Source organism: Plectrocnemia conspersa, unplaced genomic scaffold (assembly GCF_051122295.1).
Source record: "Plectrocnemia conspersa isolate PC_06_02 unplaced genomic scaffold, ASM5112229v1 ptg000002l, whole genome shotgun sequence".
In the NCBI taxonomy this organism is placed as follows: domain Eukaryota; kingdom Metazoa; phylum Arthropoda; class Insecta; order Trichoptera; family Polycentropodidae; genus Plectrocnemia; species Plectrocnemia conspersa.
Genome location: NW_028277166.1, coordinates 28,861,030 through 28,885,895, shown reverse-complemented (window position 1 = coordinate 28,885,895; position 24,866 = coordinate 28,861,030).

The following is a 24,866-nucleotide window of genomic DNA, read 5'->3' as shown; positions in this document are numbered from 1 at the left end:
CTTCGGTTTCTTGAACGGTCTTGATTGCTTTTTTCGAGTAACTAAACTTTATTTTTGTTATATAATTAATTTGTGGACACAGAATATTCCAGACAAGAGTATTCCGGATATATAATATTCCAAATAAAAATTATTTTCTGAATTATTAAAAAAAAAATACATTATAAATTTCATTGAAATTGAATCAATAGCTACAAAAATATTTAAAAAAAATCATAGGTATTTGTCTGATAAAATAACAAACTAAGAAATTAAATACGTTAACTGACGTTTTTTACTTTAAGTGAAAATTGAAATGTTTATATGTTTACGTTAACATTTTATTTTTATTTAATTACACATTAAACTTTGAGGTTGAACAATCCAAATGTTTGCGTAAATTTTTTTATACAATTTTAATTATAATTTTTGTCCAGAATAATCCGTGTCCGCAAAAATCTTTTCCGGAAATTTCCTGTACGTAAAAATCCGATAACCATATTTCTAACATAATGCATTTAAAGTGTCATAGAGCAGTGGTGGTGAACCTTTTAAAGTGCTCGTGCCAAAAATTTCAGAATATTATTTATCGACTCTCACGTACCGAACAGTTTTTAATGCTTTATACTTGGTTTATATGTCGTTACTTTTAGTAATATCTACGCTCAACTAAATACATTTCTTGAACTACATTTTTTTAATGTATATCAAAAAAATTGTAGAAAATAAAACAATTTTTCGTCACTAGTTTTTTAAACAGATACATATTTCTAAAATAATGTTTCAATTTTTTATTATTTCTATTTCGGTCATTTAAATTATTTTCAATACATTTCTCAAATCAACAAGTTATTTTTTGCAGAAAAAACCTTATTGGAATTGAACTAATTGCATTTCTATATCGTAAATGTTCAGCCTCTCTAAAATTTCTTAATTAAAATATCTCTAGAAAAAGAGAGCCAATTGCATTAGAATCTAGCTCTAACTTGAAAATTATAACCTTTGTAAAAGTTGCTTCCAAGGTGTTGGTTCGATATTTATAAAGGATAATTAAATCACGTGTTTTTTAAATAATTTGAGAAGCTTATGAAGATAATGATTTGTGTCGTAATTGCCGAATATTGATTGTAGTTTTTTGGGTCTTAAAAGTCATTGTGGTTATTGTGTAATTTTTTGTGCTCTTTTGTGCATTCTTTAGTAACAACATATTTTTATGTTATACTTCAACACATTTGTAACAAAAATTGTTGTTTTTTATGTAGGGGTACTTACATTAAAAATCTGTTACTGTTTTTTGTCTAATTGGCCCTCAAAAAAATATAAATAGGCCCTCAGTAATATAAACATAGTTCTTCTGAGTGATTAACAATAGTGTATTTAGCTGTTTATCTAAGGGATCTGAGTAAGAAGGAGAAAAATGTGTAGAGAAGGGGAGATGATCTAATTATTGTTGTGTTTGTAACTTACACGGAGTCTGTAAGTAATTTGTGAAAAAGTAGTTAGATTACTTACTATATATTGATGATTTATTAAAGCATGTGATAGTTATGTAACTTTTATATTGAGCTCTTTATAATAGGGATCAAACAATATTTTCATAATAGAGTATATTACACACTAAGTTATTAAACAAAGTATGTAGTGTCATAAAGATTTTTATTTAAAAAAATCAAATGATCATAACCAACATCTTGAAAGCAACATATTCAGATTAGACTGTATTGTGAATAAATATATAAAAAAATGTAAAAGTAGATTTTATTGCTTTTTGTATTGAGAAGTTGTGTAAAAAACAGTGGAGCTGTTTCAAGATCAGTAACTTTGTCGCTACCCTTTATATATGTATATATGCGTTATGAATCTAGCAAACTTTATTCTCTTTCCCGTGGCGCGAATCGTTTTCAATCTCCCATTACGCGTTTGTATTATTCGTTTTTTCTCGTATCTTATTTTAAAAAGTCGATACAAAAAGTGTCGAATCGCATAAATCGCAAAAAACTGTGATTTTGAGTACAAAAAAAATAAAATAAAAAAATCGCATCGGGCGTAAAAAATTGCCGAATTTCCGATTTGATTTATTGTTGCAGCCCTTAGAGAGAGAAGCGTCAGTGAAGGCAAACATTTTCGATGCATGCGCGGAAACAAATGGCGTCCGATGGCAATTTGGTTCGTTTTTCAAATCTAGAGCGAAAAAATCGCTTTATACGCTGACAGTGGTCACTTATCATGAAGGGTATTATTTTTCATCTAAAAGTGTAGAAACTGCCACAGTGCCACAACAGAAAATTCTACAATTTATATTTTTTAATAAATGAAAATAGGGCAGATATAAAATATCACATTTCCGAGAGCAAAAAAAGGAATAATAAGAACTGACCTATATTCCGACACACGTTTCAGCAGTAAGTATCTCAATTTTTTAGATTTGCGTCGCAAAACTTTTCCTGCGATAACATACTGCGACGGGAATTTTAAATTTGTACATTGTACGTTTAAGTTTAAATTAAAACGTGTGTTTGCATTAAAAAAATTAAAAACCATATAAATTATTTATTGTTGCAACACGACAAGCATTATCCCGATGCTTTTATTATTTGGGTCGGAAGTGAGTCTGTAAATCAGTGACATGTTTATACTATAAAATATAAAATACACATGTCTGTCTGTCTGTCACAAGATCTACTCCCAAACGGTTAACAGTAGCAACGTGACATTTTTAAATGTCATTCTGACTGCTATTTTTAGGTGAACTGTACTATTTTAAACTTTCAACTTACAATGAGTTTGAATCAATCTCTTGTGTATTTTATTTTAATTAATTATTATAATATTCATCCGTGAGATGAAATCTAGGAAACATAATTTATTAATCTGGGAACAGACTTAATTTTCATTTAAAAATATGCGCTTATAAGTGACATTTATTAATTATCTACTACTTTTAAAACACATAATAATATATGAATCCCACTATTCTCAAAATTTTTGTCTAATTGGCCCTCAAAAAAATATAAATAGGCCCTCAGTAATATAAATATAGTTCTTCTGAGGGATAAACAATAGTGTCTTTAGCTGTTTCGCTGATCTGAGTATGAAGGAGAAAAATGTTTAGATGGGGAGATGGTCTAATTATTGTTGGGTTTGTAACTTACACGGAGTCTGTAAGTAATTTGTGAAAAATTAGTTAGTTTACTTTATAAATAATGATGATTTATTAAAGCATGTGATACACATATTCATCAATTGAGTAAGTATAAAAAATAACGAGCAAATATTATTATTAGCTTATTCTTATAATATATATCATCTAAAAGATTTGTATATATACATTCATACTTACGTATATATAAGTCTTGTTTGGTATTATTATTATTATTATTTTCTGCATGTTTAACGTTGAGTGTGAAGTTACTTACAAGACGCGGCGTTATTACTCCTTTTTATTATAAGGCGTTAAAATCAACTAGCCCGGAGCGTTCTTTACCATACCTTTTAGGTATATAAAACCTTCGAAGACGGGATTTTCCTACACCACAAATATAAATAAACCTTAAAAGACGTCTTCGCGGATCCCTCGAGGCCTTACAGTTTGACTAGCAGAGAGTAGGCGCTTCGTGTATTTTTTCCTTAAAAAGAAAATCAAATGCTATATTTTTCCGCCATTGTTTTTATTAACTTTTTTTTCTAGAAAAAAATCAGCGAATATCCGAAAGCTTACACAGCGTACTAAAAACTAGTATAATATAATATTTAACGGCACAAACGAAAAGTTTTTCGTGTTACGTGTTACAATATATAGTTCATTGAAATTCAATTTCGAATCCATACCTTTAAAAAATCACCAATTGAATTGAATTTTCGTTACATAGTCTAAAAATTCAGTAATTTAATTTTAAAATATCACTCGACTTTTTCGGTACTGACAAAGTTAAATAGAAACGTTGTTATTTATTTACCCTATTTCACAGATTTTTTGATGCTATCCCACTTTTTACAGAATTTCCCAAATCAACCCGTATTTTCACTCGCGCGCGTGAGCCTTAAACTTGCGCTTTTATTTTTCCATAATAATTCCCGGTAAAACTCCCTTTTCCCCGGTCAATCAATCAGCGGGGCCTTTCGGCGACCGGCTTTCGTTTTTACAGCGAAGGCCCCAGCGTGCCCCATAAAAGCGGACGGCCGAATGTTTTATTCAATGAACGGCCGTTTGCGTGGATTTTTTTCACTGTTCCCCGATAAAATACGCCCAAGGTGAAAATAAGAGCGAAATCACATCACGGACCCGCCGTACGTTAGTACTTATCGTTTAGACGGGTTCCGCAATCACCGCAGCTGAGCAGACGAGTCGGTGAAAGTGCGTTTGTTAAACGAGAGTGGATTTTCTGAGAGAAGCGATGGAGCTTAGGATAGAAGATAAATATGTATTTGTAATGCTGTTAAATTATTAAATTTGGTACAAACTATACAATAAGTTTTTATGGAGTATGTCACTATGTTTAATTTTAGTTCATGATCTAATATGTGCGGTTAACCGCGCTTTTATTGACTATATTTCAGTGCAATACAGATATTCCTCAATCTATCATTATATGCATAGACACTTCGATTAAAAATAATGATGTTAGAGCTGGTAAAGGTCTGAATAAAAAAAAATATTATACATAATAAATAATTTATTTAGGGATGATAAAAAATATTTTTTAAATCGCTTCTTCACTGTTAAGGATCGTGACTATTCTAACGTGTTCAAAGATTTTATAAAAATAACAGTAAAGTCTGTAAATTACTCACATGATTTTTTTTATTAAATAGAGACTTTAACCCAGATATTAGAATTTTTAAAAATTGAATACATTTGTCATTTGATAAGATAATATATACAGGCTTGGTCCCAATAAATTTGTTATATCTTAAAAAATCATAAATATATAAATAAAAACCGATTGAGGTTGTCGAAGGTGTTTCTTTCAAGCTTATTTTTAATAATAAGTAGGACCCACCCTTAGCTTTAATTAAAACTGCAACCCTTTTTGCCATACTATCAACTAATGACAATTTTCTATATTCCATCTGAAATTTTTCTTGCAGCCCACATTGTAACAATTATAAATTATTGTTACATATATAAACAAATTGTAAAAAAAATAATGTTTTAATTAGTAAAAATCTCTTTTATATGTAAAAACCCTAATTTTAAACTATCACTACAGAAATACCTAGCTCAAATTTATTTAAATTATTAATTTTATCTTATTGAGAAAACCTAATTTCTGATACTCGACCGAAATTATAATTATATATTAGTCACTAACACATTATGGTTTATAAGAGATTTTAATCAATGTTTTCTTGGGTATTAATCATCGACTTTTACTACTGGTTTATCGTTCTAGTGTATTTTTATTTGTACAACTTAAAATGTTGAAAAGTCATATAAACGCGTGTTACTATTTTAAAATAAATTATAAAAGGGCTTTAATTAAAAAATATAGTAATATTAAATTTTCCTAAGTGAACGTTATTTATAGCAAAGATAACACTGAAACCTCAGCTTGTGGAATTTCTCGTTAACAATATTGTAAAATAATTAGTTCTACATAGCACGAACACCTTGCTGCTTAAAACCTTTACGTATTTTGGTGTCAAACGTAACCCGAGATTAAGTTATGGCAATGTTGCAATTATACGGGTTTCTAGGTGCAACATTTGCTGTGCTAATATTTCCATATTGTATAAATTTAGAACCGTCTAGAAATATTTGAACACTTGCTTAAAAATAAAGATTCTAGAAGAATATCTTCTTGTGAATATATGTATTATTATAAATGTTATAACTTTAGACTTTGGTTTAATTTATATCTACATAAAAGTAATCATGTTTGTGACCCTTACCTAGTCAGATACGTTTGTTTTGTATTATATTGTAATACAGTGCGTCAAGGGAAATTGACCCTTAAACTTTCATTGACTAAAAATTGCTATAAATACTCTTGACTCACTAATAATAATTCATATCTATTCTGACAAATTTTATAGCCACAATCCGGTAAATAAAGTCCTTACGTAAAAATTTAAGTATATTATTTTATTCGACGAATTTATTACAAACATATACATTTTATTATTTTAAGTTTAATATTAATTTTTGTTAATTCGCATTTTATTCGTGTTATATAATTCTAGAATTTTTCAACAATTTTCACTTTTTTATTAGTCGCTATTTTTATTGAAAATGTCAAATTGAGCTAGCTTACAAATTCGGTTAAGATGTTTACAAGTTGTTTTATTAATTTTATTTTCATGTCAATATAAAAAGAAACAGATTTATTAAAAAAATAAATAATTTTAATATATAAGGTTTTAGACCTTATTATAATACATTTTCTTCGGTCTTTTATTATCTGGAATTTCTAAGCAATATGGCATATTAATAATATCTATAATAACAACATTTTTTTTATTTTAATACGCTTAAAATTATGACGGATATTACTACTTAAAATAGCAATAAAAATGAAAGAAAAGTTAAAAAAAAAACTTTGGGTTATTTATTATATATTAAATTTTAATTGCTATTCTTTATTATTAATTTTTTCTATGAGTATTTGATAATGCTAATTTTTTTATTTATAAATATCCGCCATTTTAAAGCAAGATAGGTGATTATATAATAAATTTAATGACGATTTTATTAAATCTACAAAAGCTTACGTGTCTTTAAAACCCACATAAATCAGAAAAAATATGTACAGGCGGCCCTCGACTTTCGCACATAATTAGTTCCTGAAAGTGTTTGCGAATGTTGAATGTACGAAAGTTGAGGAAAGTAAAAAATTGAAATTGTGTGTATTTTAAAATATTTATTTATCAAGTAAATATAATATGTTTAAGAGGCGTTTAAAAGACACGTTAAAGTGGGGTTTTCGGGTGTTTCCTTTGAAAAGTTATCAAGAGTTAACTGTTTTCCACTATTCTTTTTCTTTTCTTCATATAGTATTTATAACATGCTATGTTTTTATTGATCGCCCCACGCACTTGAGATATGCGTTCTCCATTGGGATCACAATCTTCCATAATATTTAAAAATTTGTCAAGGTGCGTGAAGGCTTCATTCATATTTTTCATTGTTAAAGAGTTTTCCAAAATAAACCTGTCTCATCTACATTAAACATTTGGCTAGAGGAATATTCTCCATCTTCAATAATTTTGGATAATTAGGAAATAAATTTTTTTGCAGCATCTTTATCCGCATCAGCCAATTCTCTAGTAAATTTAATATTATGAAAAGAATACCTCATTTTAAAATTGTAAAACCAACCGTTACTTGCTTAAAAAACCGTGTTAAAATAGTTTTTTAATCTATCCTTCCAATCTTTGTGCAAACTAAGAGCTTCGCTTGAATAATTGAAATACTCAGAGAGACATCTTTTTGATGTTGGTCATCGATCTACGATGACAAAGATTTTCCATTTCATCCATGTTTCTTTTTTTCTGTGTTTTTTTGGAAGCATATCATTAAAGATTGTGAAAATATATCTTTATTTTCCACAAACTTGATCGTATTCTTTAATTATATTTTTATTTTGCAAAATTGAACATATCGTAGACCTGTTTGTATCATACGAACGTCCGATTGAAGCAAAAGATTTACCGCTATCAGAACGTTTTTTAAAAAAAAAATTAAATATAAAAAAAATGTTTTTTTTTTAATGTACGAAATAGCGAATTGTACGAAAGTCGAACGTTCAAAAGTCGAGGGCCGCCTGTATTGAAAATAACATTTTATTTTTATTTTTAATATATTTTTTATAAGCTGCTCTTTGCTCTTGACAGTTTTCAAATTTAATCTCTGCAGATATGCAAACATGTAATATCAGAAATTATATATTTTTCATATTATCTTTTTTCGTATATGAGCATAAAAATAATTTAATATAATACATAATATATGATATCATACATAATACATAATATATATTAATACAAAAAAAATATACGTATAAGGTTTATATTAGACCAATTACATTTTTGTAACTAAATAATGATAACGCTTTTTTTTCTAAGCGTGGATAGGGTTCGTTAATTGTGTTGTTTCGGAGTAATATATTTTTTGAAGGATCTATATATTTTTAATTTTGCTATCCATCAATAAAGAGAGTAGTAAATTTTTCACCGCCAGCAATTTACCGTTAAAATTGATCGCATGAACATTTATAGCCTACAAATAATCGCTACCATATTTCGCCTTCTAGAAACAATAATATTTGTTAATACAAACTTGCTTATTAATTGGTTGAATGACGATGTGAAAAGGTTACAAACTTAAATTTTAAAATTAGGACGTATTTTAATAGTTTTAAATTATATGCTGTTCTAAAATATCAATAAATTTTAAAGTTTCGAAACTATTATTTTTTGTTCAAACCAAAATATAACCTTAACATAATCAATCTAACGGAAGTTCGAAAACTATAATAAGTTTTAAAATTATCATTAGATTAGGGTTAGGTTTTAACAGTAAATGGACGTTTCGCAACTGTAACAGTAATGATTAATTTTAAATAATATGAATATAATTTTACTAACTAGGGCAGGTAAAATAGTTACACTGATAATAAACTACAATAAAAAAAATGGATTATTATATGAAACATTTTTCACAACAATTTAATACATGTCTACAATATTCTATTTTGATTTCGCTTTAACGTACCTTTCAACTGATGTAAAGCTAACCATATAAAGTAATAAGTTTTTCCTTATTTTTCTTTTAACAAAATATACATTCTCTTCCTCCAGAATAAAATAAAAATAAAGCAAGATTACACAAGTTCCGGTCGTTGTAGCCATTTAGTACCGCATTGCCCTGAAACATAGGCCGGGAGATATACGGTTATTTATGTCAAGTTTTGTCCCTTTATTGTCGGACTATGGCGTCTCGGCATCACGGTGCCATTGTCGCCAAGTTCACCGTCAAAACGAATAAATTATTCCCGAGGGAGAGAAAGGGGGCCTCAGATGTGGTGCAGCTGTTGTATGATTTAATACCTCCACCTAGGGCCACTGGTAAACAATGAGAGCAAATAGTCCCGGCGAATGCAAATCGACGGTGTTCGGTGCGGCCAAGAAACTGATATTTACAATTCAAAACGAACGACCTCGTGACCCGCAGGGGATTTTCTCACATAGGATGGAGACAAATCTGATAGAATTGTGTCTGGAACAAAAACATCTATAATAATAAAATTCTCTAAGGGGTCCGTTTATTTGTGTTCGTGAGGCCTATTATATTTTCCTTCGAGTTTTTTTAATCTATGTAAAGTGTGGGTTAAGATCAAACTAAGCAACCAATTACAGTAAAAATTGGAGTTATCTTTAATTTCAAGAGAGCTTTCGAAATAACAGATAGAAAAATATTGTTAAAATAAATTAAAAAATATAATATTAATTATTTAAGAATAAGAAAAAAAAAAGTTAAAATAAATTAGTAGTATTTCAAAGAGAAAATAATATCTTACGGTATACCACAGGAGTTTTAGGGATTAGGACCATTGCTGTATTATATATTAATAATATAATTATTATTATAAGAAAATATAAAATACATCTGTTTGCGTACGACACATATGTAAGTTGTAGATAATTTAAATAATGAATTAAGTACATTAAAAATATTAAATTTTAATATTTAAGATTTGTTAAATCGTCAACAGTTACATTTTAAAATTTAATAAAAAATATTTTTTAAAAAGCAAACATAATTATGTACATATTAAAGAATAATAAAAAAGATTTAATATATAAACCTTGAAGGCACTAATAAAAGTAAACCTTTCATTGATTAAAATCGTTATGAATATTTTTGGGGAAATTAATATGTACTAAGTAAGTGGTTAAATAACTGAAAATTTGTATATTTTCTTTAAAGCTCTAATAAATCTTCTATTTACGTTTGTTAAGGCAGTAAAAGCTTTATTAGCAGCTGTTTTTATTTTAAAGCTCAGCATAAATTAAGATGATATTAGCATTGATATTTCATGTTTTATAATCATTATAAGATTATTTTTTTCAACAGATTATTAAGCAGTATATTAAAGCCCTTTTGTTATTTCTATTAATTAATTTCCATATTTTTTATGATTTTCAGGAATAATCAAAGAATCTCAGAAATAACAATATATCAAAAAAATGTATTGTATTTTCTGTGACCGTTATTTTTACCAGAGAACCACAAATATAAACATAAATCCAGTATATATCTATACTGGATTAAAAGGCTAAAAAATTGTACTCTTGTATCGTACGTATTAGCGCCAATGTGAGATAAATTTAGTCGATTAGATTTGGGGGTTAAATTGAAATTATCGATTTCATTTGAGATACAATTGCTTATTTGCAAAGCCTCCTATAAATCCACGCTTAAACTAAGCAGTTAAATTTATCTTCTTCGTCGTTTTCCTCATCACACAAAGTCAATCGCTCCCATATAATACTCGTCTGATAGAGCCCTTAAATATTTATTGTATCCTTAAATATATTTATTAAAACCTATGTTTTTCATACTACTATTGTGGACAGTTGAACACTAGAAAAACTTAACAGTGTATTTTACAAAATATTTAATAACCCGAAAATGTGTAATTTAAAAGGTCCACCAAGTATTTCAATTGATGATGAACAATTGCCGTTGAATAAATACTTTACAAAAGTCTGCGTGGTTATTGTGCAACTTTGTGTTCCTTACCGATTTTTTATACATATTTTTGTGCCTAACAATTATCATTTTTATGATTTATTATTGCAAATAAAATCTTACAGTTGCATTTTAATAAATTTGCTTTGTTACATTTTAAACAAAATCTATTGTTGTAGGGGCTGATTTTTGTTGGCTACTCTGGAGCTACGCGGTAGACTGGCAACAAATTCCGACGAGCAGCGGTAGCAGAAACTACTGGCTTCGTAAAGGTAATTATTTTATTATTATATATATTTATTTTGTTTGTGTGTCTTAATGCCCATCTGTCATCACCTTTTTGCTAAACAAATAGTTTTATTGTATTACTTAATTATTTCTATCAAATTATTTTTAGATTTATGGGCTGAGTGTATGACTTTTTACTATACACAAAGCGTCTCTTTACTAAATAAATACTAACATACAGTAATTAAAAATATTTGTATGAATGGTAGCAAGTCGTTGATTAACTGGTTAAATTATAATCAAGCGTAAAACGTTTAATATGATAATTTTTCAAAAACCTCACTCGAGTCAAAGTCAAAAAATTGAAATATGATATTAAAAGCAAAACTGTCTCGGGTCTTTATGTAAAGCTTTTTTATATGTTCGTTTTTTGGCAGGTATCCATTCGTGTTGATAAATAAGTCCCAATGAGAGATTTACCTACTAAAAAGTTGTATTTTGAGGCAATATTTTTTGTGTTATATTATTTGACTTTGTGAATATTATTCTTAACCACAAAGACTCAGTAGCAATATTTATATATATTATCTTGCTATATGATAATGATCTTTATGTGTCTCAATTATGACAATGATTTGATTGGCGTGACAATTGGCATCGTAGGGCTAACTGCTTGTATATCAAAAATAAATACAGTTTGCTAAAAATATTCATTTCTTTTTGGTAAATTTTTTTTAACATGACTTTATTGATCTTGAGTAGTTTAAAACATTAGAACTTTAAAAGTTCTCCAACCAATATTTGGCCGACTCAATTTTAGACTATCGATGCCACCGCTTCTCTCTTCGCATTCACAAGTCCAGCGAAAACCCACTTCGGGTATGTTTACAGTTTACGGACGTACCCATAGATAATACTTCTTATATGTATTACAACATTTTTAATATTTAATTGCAAACTCTGCTTTAAAAAATAAACCCTGAAGAATTAGACAGATTTTTTTAATATTATATTCTTACATAAATACAAATATACGCGTAGGGCTTACTAAAATTAAGCCCTAAAGATACATTTATTAAATACTAAATAAATACATATAGCATAACAAACACAAATAAAATTATGATTGTTGAGATATTATTTTATATATAAATAAGGCCTTGGCTTATTATTTATATTATGAGAGAACTTTTATTTAGGCATGCACGACAAATACAATAAATATAAAATATAGAAATACTACAAATACAATTTTCCTGCTAAATAAACATCGAAAAGGGGGAAGTCCATAAATCCATAAGCGAACATCGAGAGAGCCGATAAAGACGTCAATTTTTCCAAGAGTGAGCTTTACAACACACAACAAAAAAGCTCAACAACTCTGGCAATAAAAATAGTAAACCGAAAAGACCTTATCCTCCCCCTCTCCTCGCCTAGCGATTATCATACAATTTTCATCATAGTAAAAGTTTTTATACTTCACCGGCGGCGTTTTAACTTTGACTCGTTTATTAGGTCGTCGGTAACATTGTGTGTTTCAATCTTCCCGAAATAAATCCGGCCCTGCTTCGTCTTCTCAAATTGCAGAAACACGGCATAATTAAAATGTTCCCCGGTCAGGAGCGGTGAGCGGGAAACGCTCAAAGTTTATATTAAACTTCCATAATAGGTTACGGAACTAATAACTGCCCAAAAACGCGGAGGTATGTCGACGCCGCCCCAAACTTCGGCCAGAAACAATTTCGTTTTATATTAATTTTTGCTCTTGTTAACGTTTGTTTTTTGCTTCTTAATTTTTTCAGACATATTTAAAAAGAAAGTCTGAAAATTTTTAACACTCACTATAAGTGAGAATACTTGATAATTTCATTCATAATTTGAAGCTTAGACTTTTATCAAAAATAATATTAGTTTATTAATATGCAATAAATATATTTAGGGAGCGTAGCTCTAGGGGTGGTTGACCTTGCGGCCAATGAGACTCTTGTATGAATCTAGATGGATTGTTTTATTAGGTGATATTTACATGTGACAAATAGACGATTACGGCGTGACGTTTCTCGCGACTGCGGTGAGGTTGGCGCAGGTGGTGATGCAGGTAGATGATTCTCAGGGTTCTTAGGCTGCGTGCGGCGAGTGTCAGGTGTGATCTTCAGGTCTGTCGGTGAGGGTGCGTGGATGGTTCTTCCGATGGCTGGTGGTAGATCTTGGCTCTCTGGTCGTTTATGACCAACTCTGCTGTCTCCAAGCAGTCTGCGTCACTGGCTCTTTGCTTGTCTGGGCCGTCTCGTATGGTGCCTCTGATCGTCTCGTATCTCGGACCGTCTGTCCTCTCCTCCTCAGAGTCCGGGCTTATATCCTATAGGGGGATGCACGCTTGCTAGTCAATTGCGATTGTGCATCGATCTCTTCGCCAATCGCTGCCGATACTTTGTAGAACTCGAGAAATCGTATATTGTACTTTTGAAAGCGTGGTTTTTGCTTATCCAGACTTTCGAATTCTTCGGAAAGGGTTTGCAATGTGGTTATTGATTGCGTCCGTACCGTTTTGTCACAAAAGGGATTCTCTCAACGAATCGTGTTGTGTGGTCAAAAGAAATCCCTCTTGTGCCATGATATTTGTCTCATTGTTAATGCATGAATGTTTTTGGTCACGGTCATTAATGAGACAATTGCCCTTTTTTGTGTGGTCGCCACATATAATAAAATAATAAAATCATAAATATTTAAAGAGAATAACATACGTACCAAGCTCATGACATCAGTAATTTAGGGTCCAGGCTCTGCCCTCAGACGAATTTCGTGTGTTTTTTTATACTGGAAAATGAGGTCGAGGTTATCCATAAAATTATCTTTGACTACATAAATGCTGATTGGAAGGGTTTCTAGAGTATTGTTGAGTCCCATTTAGTGGTTGAGCATCAGAACTATACATTAACAGATACTAAAAAAATCGACAATTATATTTAATATTTAACAACCGTAATTACACAAGCTAAAATATCATCAGTACCGACGCGCAAAATATGCATAATTATATTGAACTATCTATAACTTATTTATTGTTTAAATTAAAAATAAATGAGAGAGCAATGGCAAAAAATTAAATTTTCATACTAAAAACCTTATGATAATATTCGCGATAAAATTAGGAGAATTAGAAACGAAACCTGGTCCCGTTAACTTAGAAAGCTACAACTAGCAGATTATTTATTAATAAAATAACTATGATAAATTACTTAAAAATACACAGCAATTCCATTATTAAAAACACAGTTCAGGGCAAGGTAGAAATATTAGCTGACGCTTTTTCTGTATCGTATAAACTCAATAACAATAAAAAAATTAAATACTCTAAAACTAAAAACAACGTAAATTGATCTATAATAAGAACAAAAGCGTCAGCGGTAGATAAGAATTTAATTCGCAGAATTAGCTAACCAGAAATTATAAATGTCATTAACAACTTGAAAAAAATCATGGGTTTACAAATTATATAACATGTTGATTAAGCACCTTCCAGGAATTCGTTACCGCCTGTCTATCTTTTGGGTATATTCCAACTATTTAGAAAACCGCTAAAATTCATCCGATAAAAAATCCTACAATTTTGTTTAGTTATCGCCCGATAAGTTTCACTCATATTATTGTAAATGAAATGTTTTTAAACAAAGTTTACGTTTCTATGTTGCGATCGTTAAAATGCCATGCATTAAACGCGAACATAAAACACGACCATCCATACAATGGCCCGTTGTAAAAATGTATCCGAACAGCAAACTTTCCAATTCAAAAAAACTTTTTCAATATCAAAAATCTGATGCACGATATCAGAAATTTCCGGAAAACTCTATAGGTAGCGCCAATAGAAAAACATAGGTAATAAAACATTTTTTTGGACCAGTAAATGATTATATTTGTTTCATAAAAAAACTCCTTTGTGATACAATAAATATACAATAGTGATACAATAAATCAGCGCTTGTGAACGCTGTTCTTTTTTGATCTACCATGTATTCTCAACAAGCTTGTTAAACACAAGGATGCTTTCGAATATGACTATGGGGATTTAAAACAATGCGAATCTATTTAAGGTGTGTACCATAATATATTTTTTTAAATATTTTATAGTATGATTTTTGTATGTTTAATGGCCACCATAACTCATTGGAAAAATTTGTCAAGTCATAATGGTTGAATTTTAAATTAAAAATTATTACCTAATTAACAAGTTGTTTTTTACGCTTGAACAGATGGTTCAGACTTATCGTTTCAAAATATTTGTTAAAAAAATTATTAGGGTTTTAAAATATTTAGAGCTTATTAAAGGTATGATCATTATTTATTAGTAAGACTTTTTAAGTTACACTTTATTGCTTAAAGAATATAATAACGAAATTTTTAAAATTACACTATATAAAATTAATGTTTACACCTCTATCAGTATAAAAACCTCACAGGAAAATTCTGAGATATATGGGTGCTAAACTAAAAAGTGTAAGGGTCTTGTGAGCTTTGATCCAATTACATATTTAATAACTTGTCATATATTTTGTTGTTAAAAATATTTGTTTTTAATAGCCCTATTTGTTGCTTTATCATTTTTAATTTTAAATACTAATTATAATGCCGATAATCAGAGCCCCTGGTATTTTCGTATCTGTATTGTCTTTTTTGCGGTATTTTTTTATTAAAAATTATACCGTTCATGCATGGAAGCTGCGCAGAGTGATCTCGCTCGTCCTGAAAAATAAATCTACTCGCACCATTTAACCTTTTCCACACGTCAACGCCGCCGCAAAAAATAAGAGCACGCCTTTTTTGGGACTGCGGAGGTGCCAAAGCACGGATCCCACCGTAAATTAGATGATATATGACGTATCGTTACGGCTGCATGCGACAAAGCGTTTTTCCGAGTGAATGATGTTGACGGATGGCGGATGCCGGAGCTCAGGGGATCGGATTTATGGGTCGGGGTCCGTCTCGGGGCCGTTGCGGCTCACGTCGCCCTAGGGATGCGCCCCATTTAGACCCGAATAAAGGCAAAGAGCGGATCGCGTATCCGAGTTACGTTCTCACTTACGTTTGCCGCATCTCGGGGACCGCGGACATTGGCTTTGTTACCCCCGCAAGTCGGCCGTTGTTAGTCGCACCGGAAATCTAGACGGTGTGCTATTAAACCGGAATTACGCCAATATTGATTTTACTGAGATTCGTTGTGTTGCGCGAGAATTTTTATTCTCAAAGGAATATTATTTTTAGATCAAAATGCTTTCTTCTTGAAATGTTATCTAGACACTTGAACAAAGAACACGCTAAAGTATAAATATAAGGATGATATTTAACAAGGAATTATTTTAAGAGTTTTAAATTAATACTTTGTTCCATAAAACAGATTTTTTTATTTATTTATAATCTGTTTATACATAAGTATTTTTTTATTATGATATTGGTATGTGTTGAAAATAATTTATCTGTTTAAACTAACTTACTATATTTAACATTTTTATTTGTCGTATCTGTCAGGTATGTCAGATGGTATTTTTAAAGTCGTTTTAAGTCATCTGGTGTCATCGTATCTACAGTCAAGTAGTTTGGTTACTAGTCTGTTTGGGTGAAGTCTTAGTCTGTATTTGTATGTCATGTATTTGTTCGGTATTTCGTTTTTCATAAATTCTATGTTAAGATCGTTATATATAACGTCATTAGAAACATACCAGGAAGCTTTGACTACCATTCATAGATCATTGTTTTGGAATCGCTGGATGATGGCGATGGTGGAAGCATATGCACTACCTCAAAGTTGAATCCTGTATGTCCATTACATTGTTGTTGCTACTTTTTGCGTAGCTAAAATTTTTCTGCTATTTTTTTTTTTGTTAATATTACGGGGTGATTTTACCCTTTTTATTTGTATTAAGACTGGGTGTGGCTTTCCAAGATGATATTTAAATTGCCCTTGCTTAGTGTTTGACTGGTTATTTTACTTCATCATTGCTTTTTAAGTAAATGTTCAATTCAAAAGTTTTCTCCGAATAAATCCCAATCAGTTTTATGTCAATAAAAAATCAGAGTTTGATGTTTATGGATTAAATTCGTTTGTAATTGTTCTAGTATAGGCGAATGATCTGATGACAGCCTGAAACATGAATTAGTTAAAATTAGTTTTACATCTATGCCTTTACCAATGAAAGGGTAATAAAGTCAGATAGTTTTTTTCTGATCAATTGGCCAGTATGTTGATTGTCATGTGGAGATCCACCTCAATTTATTGTCCACTGCCACTTTGTACAATTATTTTCCTTTATTGTTTTTTAGTATTAATCATTTTAGCATTTTTTCCCATCCAGCAATAATTTGTTAAAAATGATTTATAGTTTAATATTTTATTATTGTGCTTTGGGGAATAATACATAGCAGAAAGCGTTAATAAGTAACAATCTTAAATTTTAAGTAACTTAAAAGTATTCTTTCTGAAATATTGTTTTCAATTATACCTGCTGTTTGGGTATCTCACCTGCGGTTTTCAGGTATTTTGAAGTAAGTTTTTTTTTTATATAATGGGTTTCGGAGAGAATCAAAGCATTTGGTAATGTTCAATATTTTATTTATTTCGTGTGTGTGTTGCAATAGACCGTTGGCGTTCCATACGGCAATGTATAGTAACATTGTCATTTTACAAATTTAGAAAAAAACTATTGTTAGTAGGTTAAGCATAGTTTCCTTAGGTTCATTAGTATTATTTATTTCGGATAAGTCCTTGTTTTACTCTAATATTACGATCGGTTGCATAGCGTCATTTGTAACATTTAGTGAATACGCTTCTTTGCTCTCTGTTGGCTCTGTTTTTTTTGCGTTGTTTGGTTCTATTTATTTTGTTCAAAGTTGTTTTTGTTGGAGTTGTTTATATGCCAGACTACCTTTATAATTTTCTGGGTGGTTTCTATTGCTATTGTCACATTTCACATCATTACTTTTTGCTTTTCTTTGACATTCGCTAGTTTTCCCATAAAACTAAATGTTTATGCATTTCAATAATAATAAATAATACATTAATAAACCAACATTTTATTTATAGTGTGTTTTAAAATATATAAATTGCGCATTAGCGTTTCGTTAGTGTAGCGAAGTAGAAGTGGGCGTGGTCAGTACTCGAAATGGTAACCGCTTATACTTTTTTTTATTAGTTTAGTTCATTTTTAAATAACGTTTGTTTTGAGTTTATTTTTATAAAAAGAGTACATTTTAAATGAGCTATATATAAAATAAAATGCGCATGTATTGTGAGCATTTTATAAAATATATGTGAATAAAAGAATATAGTAAGTTATATAGGTAAAGGTTCTCTCTGGAATTGCGCCTGCGGCATGTAATATGTTTTGTGCTTTGGTCGAGTTAATTGCTTTTAATAATATTTACAGAAAAATTACATTAACAAATTGGCCGAAAGCGAACACAATAATAATATTTATATTAAAATTTTATTTGCCGCGCTAATTGGTTCTAAAACTAATTAATAATTGTGGACTACATTCAAAGTGATTTGCATACGACATACACACAAGAAAAAGTAAGTTGTTTCTGCGAAAAGTGTAAAACTACTTCTAAAAGCAATTGGTTATCTTCAAAGGAATAAGGCTGAAAAATAAATATGGTACACGAAAATAAAACAGTTCTTATAAGATAATCAAAGTTATGCTAGAAACAGAGTTGAATAATGTGAAGAAAATCCTTCATATTTTAAAAACAAAGATGATGTAAATGATTTATTAAAATTAAATAAGGTAGAAATAGCACCATACTTGAAGTGAAAGACACAAGCAAATAATTTAGAAAACTACTTAAGCAAATAATTTAAATCTGTGCACAGTATGCAATTAATTTTTCGCTACAGAGTATACTTTTTGTAATAAATTAACATGTGTTATGTATATATTAAACATCATTCTCAATGAAGTAACGCGTGATACACAATATGCAGTGGCGTTATCGACGTTCCACACAAAATTTCCATTATCCGGTAGCGAAGAGAGGCCCCAAAGCCATACCAAAACTGGCTGCAGTCGAATTCCGGTGAATTCCAGTGTTCAACTTTGCGAACTTATCAGCGTCGCCACAAAGCGACTCGGCAATGTTCGGTTATTGTTCTCGCCGCCGGAATATCTTCCTTCTGCACTCTGACCTCCACGCTGCCATATACTACTTCAGATTTTATTTTGCAATTTTAATTTTGAATTGTAATATTAAGATAACAATACTCCCGGGGAGAGAGAGAATAAATTCACTGTTCATGGAACATATCAAGACGCAGAAGTAGACAATGCGCTCGAGCATGATTCGCAGATATGGAAATAATGAACGGAAAACGAAGAAAGTAAAATCTTCGAAGACGTAATGAGGCGTCTGCAAGAACAATGAATGCGAACATAATACGTTCGAAAAGAATATTTTTTTTTTTATTATTAAATGTCATCGGTAAAGGGTTGAAAATTATTGGAAAGAAAAAATATGAACGTCATTTGAGATATGGTAATGACATAGTTTGGACGATACAAGATAAAGCAATTACGTGAATTTAGTACCTATATTTATATATTAAATATTAAATAGAAATTAGTAAATATATGTGTAGGGCTTTAAAGCTCAAAGTTAGTGCTCCATATTAAATAATAACTGAAAATTTTGGGTATAATAATCTAATAAACATTATATTGCGTGGCTATTTAAGTTCTATAAACAACGAAGCTATAAAAGTAATTAGTGAATTTATAATTTATATTATTTTTAACAATTAATAACAGATGGCTCAACAAATTATTAACAGGTAATGGCAGCAAATAAAAAACCTTTTAATCCGCTCGCAATATTGACCATCCTAATTTATCGCAATATATAAATTTATTACCACTGTTTTTACTGTCTGAAAAGTCACATGTTATTAAATGTCAATAATTGTTTATAAACTAAATTTAAGGGCGCTTTTTTTAATAAATATCGGTCTAAGGGCCGCAATGGCACCAAGCCATTGCATTGGATCCGGTGTAAGCCTATGTATTTAATGCTTGTTGTCTATTTTACGTTACTGCCCTGTCCATTTTGAAGAGGTGGTGGCAGAGTAGGTCTATGTTTTGTGAAAATAATTGCTTCTGATTTAATTTAGTTAATTTTATTTCATTTTCTCACTTTAAAAAATATGTATTTAGGATTTCAAAATATTTTTGTAATTTATTCGCTATTGATTTAAGACCGTAAAAACTTGTTAAAATAGCTATATCGTCAGCTTACATAAATGAACACGTATTTTTTTATTTTTTGTATATCGTTGGTATACAAATTAAAGAGAAATGGCACGAGCAAACTTCCCTGAGGAAATCCAGTTGGAATATTATGCGGTATCAAGTGTTCATTATTTAGTGAAACTACATAGCTTCTATTTCTCAGGTATGAGCATATTAGGCGTAGCAGATAGTCAGAGATTAAATTGGCCTCTTGTGCTGGTCTTTATATGTAATACATACATAGTGACGTCTACAGATTATAAATAGTATAATTTATAATACATATATCACTGATCTCCAGACTTTCAGTCTGCTTTATAATACTTACTTATATGTATTTATTATATCTGATCGACTTTTTTAATTTGTACCGATTTATCTAGTTGTGACGCATTTAGCTCACGTTTTTAAGGTTACAACGGAAGATTTATTAAAAACGTGTTATAAATTGACTGGTTTCAATAAAGCTACTAATTTTAAATTGGTATTTTGCATGTCGCTATTAAAGCTTCGATTAAATTCAGCGACTCTTTTTAGCTTCCAAGTTTATCACAGAAAGTTTAGTTTTAATGTCTTTTAATTAATCTCTCGGTAATTCTAGCTTTAATGTTTATTGACATGACATGAATAATTATTATCGCTATGAGCTAGTTGCGACTTGGGTAAAGATCGATATTAATGGTATTGTGACGGACAGTGTGATACAGAATTGTATATGACAGTGCCCGCTATAAAATAAATTACTCCCCTATTGAAAAATTTTAAATGTTAAAAATGTTACAATGCAGCGTTTGTTACCCAAACTACAAATTTCCGACGAGTAAGCGTACATATGTACACCAGGTTATGTGTATATTTATGGTAAAAGGTTGTATATTTAGTAAATACAAAATCAAAAGGATTAAAATAATATTGGATTGGGGTTATAAATATATAAATTAAAAACTAATAATTGTTAACAGATATAACTGATATAAATATTGTTTATTTTATTTATTATAAAATATTGCTTATAGTTTTTTTACTGATTTTTATCTTTTTATTATTAAATCTGCAGTTTAAATTTAATTTTTTTAACAAATATTCCTAAAATATTTCTTTATCATGAATCACAAAATAATAAGCTGTAGTGCTATAGCAAAAATTAAAAAAAAGTTTTATCAGTGTATTAGTTTTTATTGTTATTATAACTTAAATTTTATTATGTTAAGTTATTAAAATGTCTGAACTTTTAGTTTTTAAAAACATAATTGTTATAAATAAACTTTGTTAATATATGTTAATATAATTTATTAAATTTTTAAAAATAATATTTTTAAAAATTTAATAAATTGTAATCTTTAAAGCTCTATTAAACATATCTTAATCTTATATAATTACATCTAAATTTGATAATAATATAAAATTTTCGCTTAAATTTTTTTTAAATATATTATATAAAACACCAGGGTTGCAAAATATACGTAAAAATACCAATCTTAAGAATTTTTTGTTTCGTTTAATTATATTTTTCTATCAATAACAAAATATTATAATATGCTTCTAGAAGTACAGTTTTTTTTAAAGCGTATTTTGAGCAATTTTTATTTAGCTAATTTAATTAGCTTATTTAAAAAATCCTCAAGTATAGATAAAAAATATTTCATAATAGATATAAAATTTTTCTCTTATTCTTTTAATATATAATTTATTATCTATATTTTTAAGCACTTTTCTATACAGAAATCTACCTGATTCTTAATGTTCCACATAAACGGGTTTTTTAAATTGTTATTTAAAAGTTACAGATATTTAATAAAAAATTTCAATTAAAATAATATGAAAACATATTTATTTTAAAGAAATACATCAATTGTAATTAAAAAAATAACAAAATACAGTAAGTGAGATTCAACTATGAATTTCCATATATTCTAAAAGAGTTAAGATTCAGATTAAGATTCTTATAAAAATTTGAAAGATTTTTATTATGAATTTTATTACAAAATTATTAAAAAATATGTTAGTAAAACCCGATTAAACAAAACAAGTAAGTGCTTCACAATCAACAATGAAAGGTTCGGATTATACAATCAGGGCAAAAATAGCATCGATCCGGACATCCTCTCTAATCCTGGATTCGCAAGGGAGAATCACCGCCCCCTAGAGTACACAACATTAACGTCATCGTCCTGCACAATACAGCATTCTCATGTTAATCCTCTTTGCGCTGTCCAGGAAATATGGTCGTCCGCACAACTCACCTGCAATTATCCCGACGACACATTATTCAAATTCATACCGGTTAATTCGCGATCGGATGTCCAACAAGTTAATTCCATGTACACACACGTGATTCAAATTCATTTCACATGCAGAGGAGTGTAATAACAAAAACCGTTATGTGTCCCGGGATTAGCCTTGTACTGCCGGATTGACCTGGGAAATCCGAGAACAAAACCTCGTATGCACCAACTTTACCAAGGCTGTGGGGGAGTACAGAATACATAATACGTTATTTACGTGGTGCTTGAGTTAATCAATTAGGAACAGAAATAATGACTTAATTACCATACAATTAGTATCTAGTTTTATTTAATAGCTCATAATCTAAGCAAAGCAAATTTTATATGGTTTTTTTTGGGCACTAATTGGCTTTTTCTTTTTATTTTAATATCAGAGTCGTATAGCCTGCAATAACATATTATTAGGGATTACTGATTTAAATACACGAATATTGTGTAAAACTAAAGTTTAATGCTATGGCCTAAAAATTAATTGTTCTGCTAATATTGTATTCATATTCCGAAAATGCAATCTCAAATTAAAATGCGTGATTTCTAATTAATCTTGCGCAATGCTTATTAAAGTCACTTAAACACTTTGAATGTACGTTTAATTAATTATTAATCGAAATGCAAAAATATAAACATTTTATAGTACTACTTTGTATCGTTTATTTTATTACATTATATAAAGGCCAAACTCGATAAGCAAACTTTGCTAAATTCACAAACTGATTATACAGTCAAGTGGAACGGACGCCCACAAGTAAAAACTTTATATCGAATTCAATCAATAAATCAAACCCCAAAATTTCGAACCAACTCGCTTACATTATTAATATGAAGTTATTTTAAAATAAATTACTATGCTTAAGTAACTATTTATTAAAAAAAATACATTTAATATCATTTTTCTCTCGTGGAAATATCTTGTCAATAAGTTTACTAATAAATCTAGAAGCTAGATATACCGAGAGTGTGTTTGCTTCAAACACTCAGCGTTTCATATTACTATTTCTTATTATTATTTTTTATTTACTATGTCGTGACAAATGTTAATATTTTTTAAATAAAAAAAATTATAGCTTAATTCAGATCTCGCAACATACTAAAAACTTTCATTGATTTTTAATCCTTAGTACTTACGGTTATATGGCTGAAATTTACCTCGATAGAAGCTTCAGTACAATTGTGTATTAAAATATTCACATGTTGTTTTTTTATGGTGACCTTTGTCAGCAACACTATTTTATGACAGAGTGGACTCTGTGTCGTTTCGTCAGTCATGTAAACATGTTCGAGGTGTTGGAAGCAAGGTTAACGGTTTAATTTAATCGCGTCCTGAAATTGCTCCAGATCTATTAGCGCACCCTTTTTATTATTTTGGGACAATACCCTTGCAATAAAAAGGGATGCTCGTGTGAAAGGGGTACGAATGGTCGTTCTATGCTAAAACCTCGCTCGATAATCACACTATATATGTGACTATGTACACAGGTATCTATTATACGGAAATACACACATATAAAACCTTTTCCTATAAAAATATGTATATAATTATTTATTTATTTACACCTTAGGTTGTTTTATATGTAGTGGCTGATTTTTAAAAATAATATAATAAACTCATAATATTTTAATTATGATTTTATTATTCGTTTTTCCTAATGCAGCGTTAGCGCACAGCTTCAGTAGATCTACGGCAGTCTTAGCATATATATATAATGTATATCCGCCACTGGATTAGGAATATACTTTAATATTTATATACTAGTGGTATAGTCGGTGAGTAATACCCGAAATTTTAAATGCACCTTCGAGTTTACAATTTTAATCGTGTCAGAGAGATTGAGGTTAGTGGTTATCATTAAATTAAAAATTTGATTATTAATCGCTGATTAGGTTTTCCTTGATTTTCCCAGTCTCGTGGGTGAATATTGTAATGCTTTATTTACATCAACCTACGTTGTATATAATAGGCAATGAAAAATATTTAATAATGAGCCACCTTAGCTCATAGAGAATATCATATATGTATGACAATTTAAATAAGCAATACATAAAATAATTGTGCCATAAATGAATTCTTTGTGCATTAGAGTTAAAAAGAATGGTCAGAAAAGTAAACAATAAATTATTAATAATTGATTTATTTTATATAGCTTGTTTTTACATTAAACAATAAATTAATAAATAATATAAACATAAACAGGAAAAAAAATATTATAAATTATTTTTCAATGAACATAGGTGTCTCTTTATTCCACCTGCTACATTTTTATTTTTGCGGATTGTCCTAGAAATATTTTAATAAAAATTCACATTTCAGTACATTATTCCCCTGGCCGTACTCGTTTTTGTAAACCTAACAATCTTTAAATTGTCTCTATTTCTAATAATAAATATTTATTACCTAATAAATAA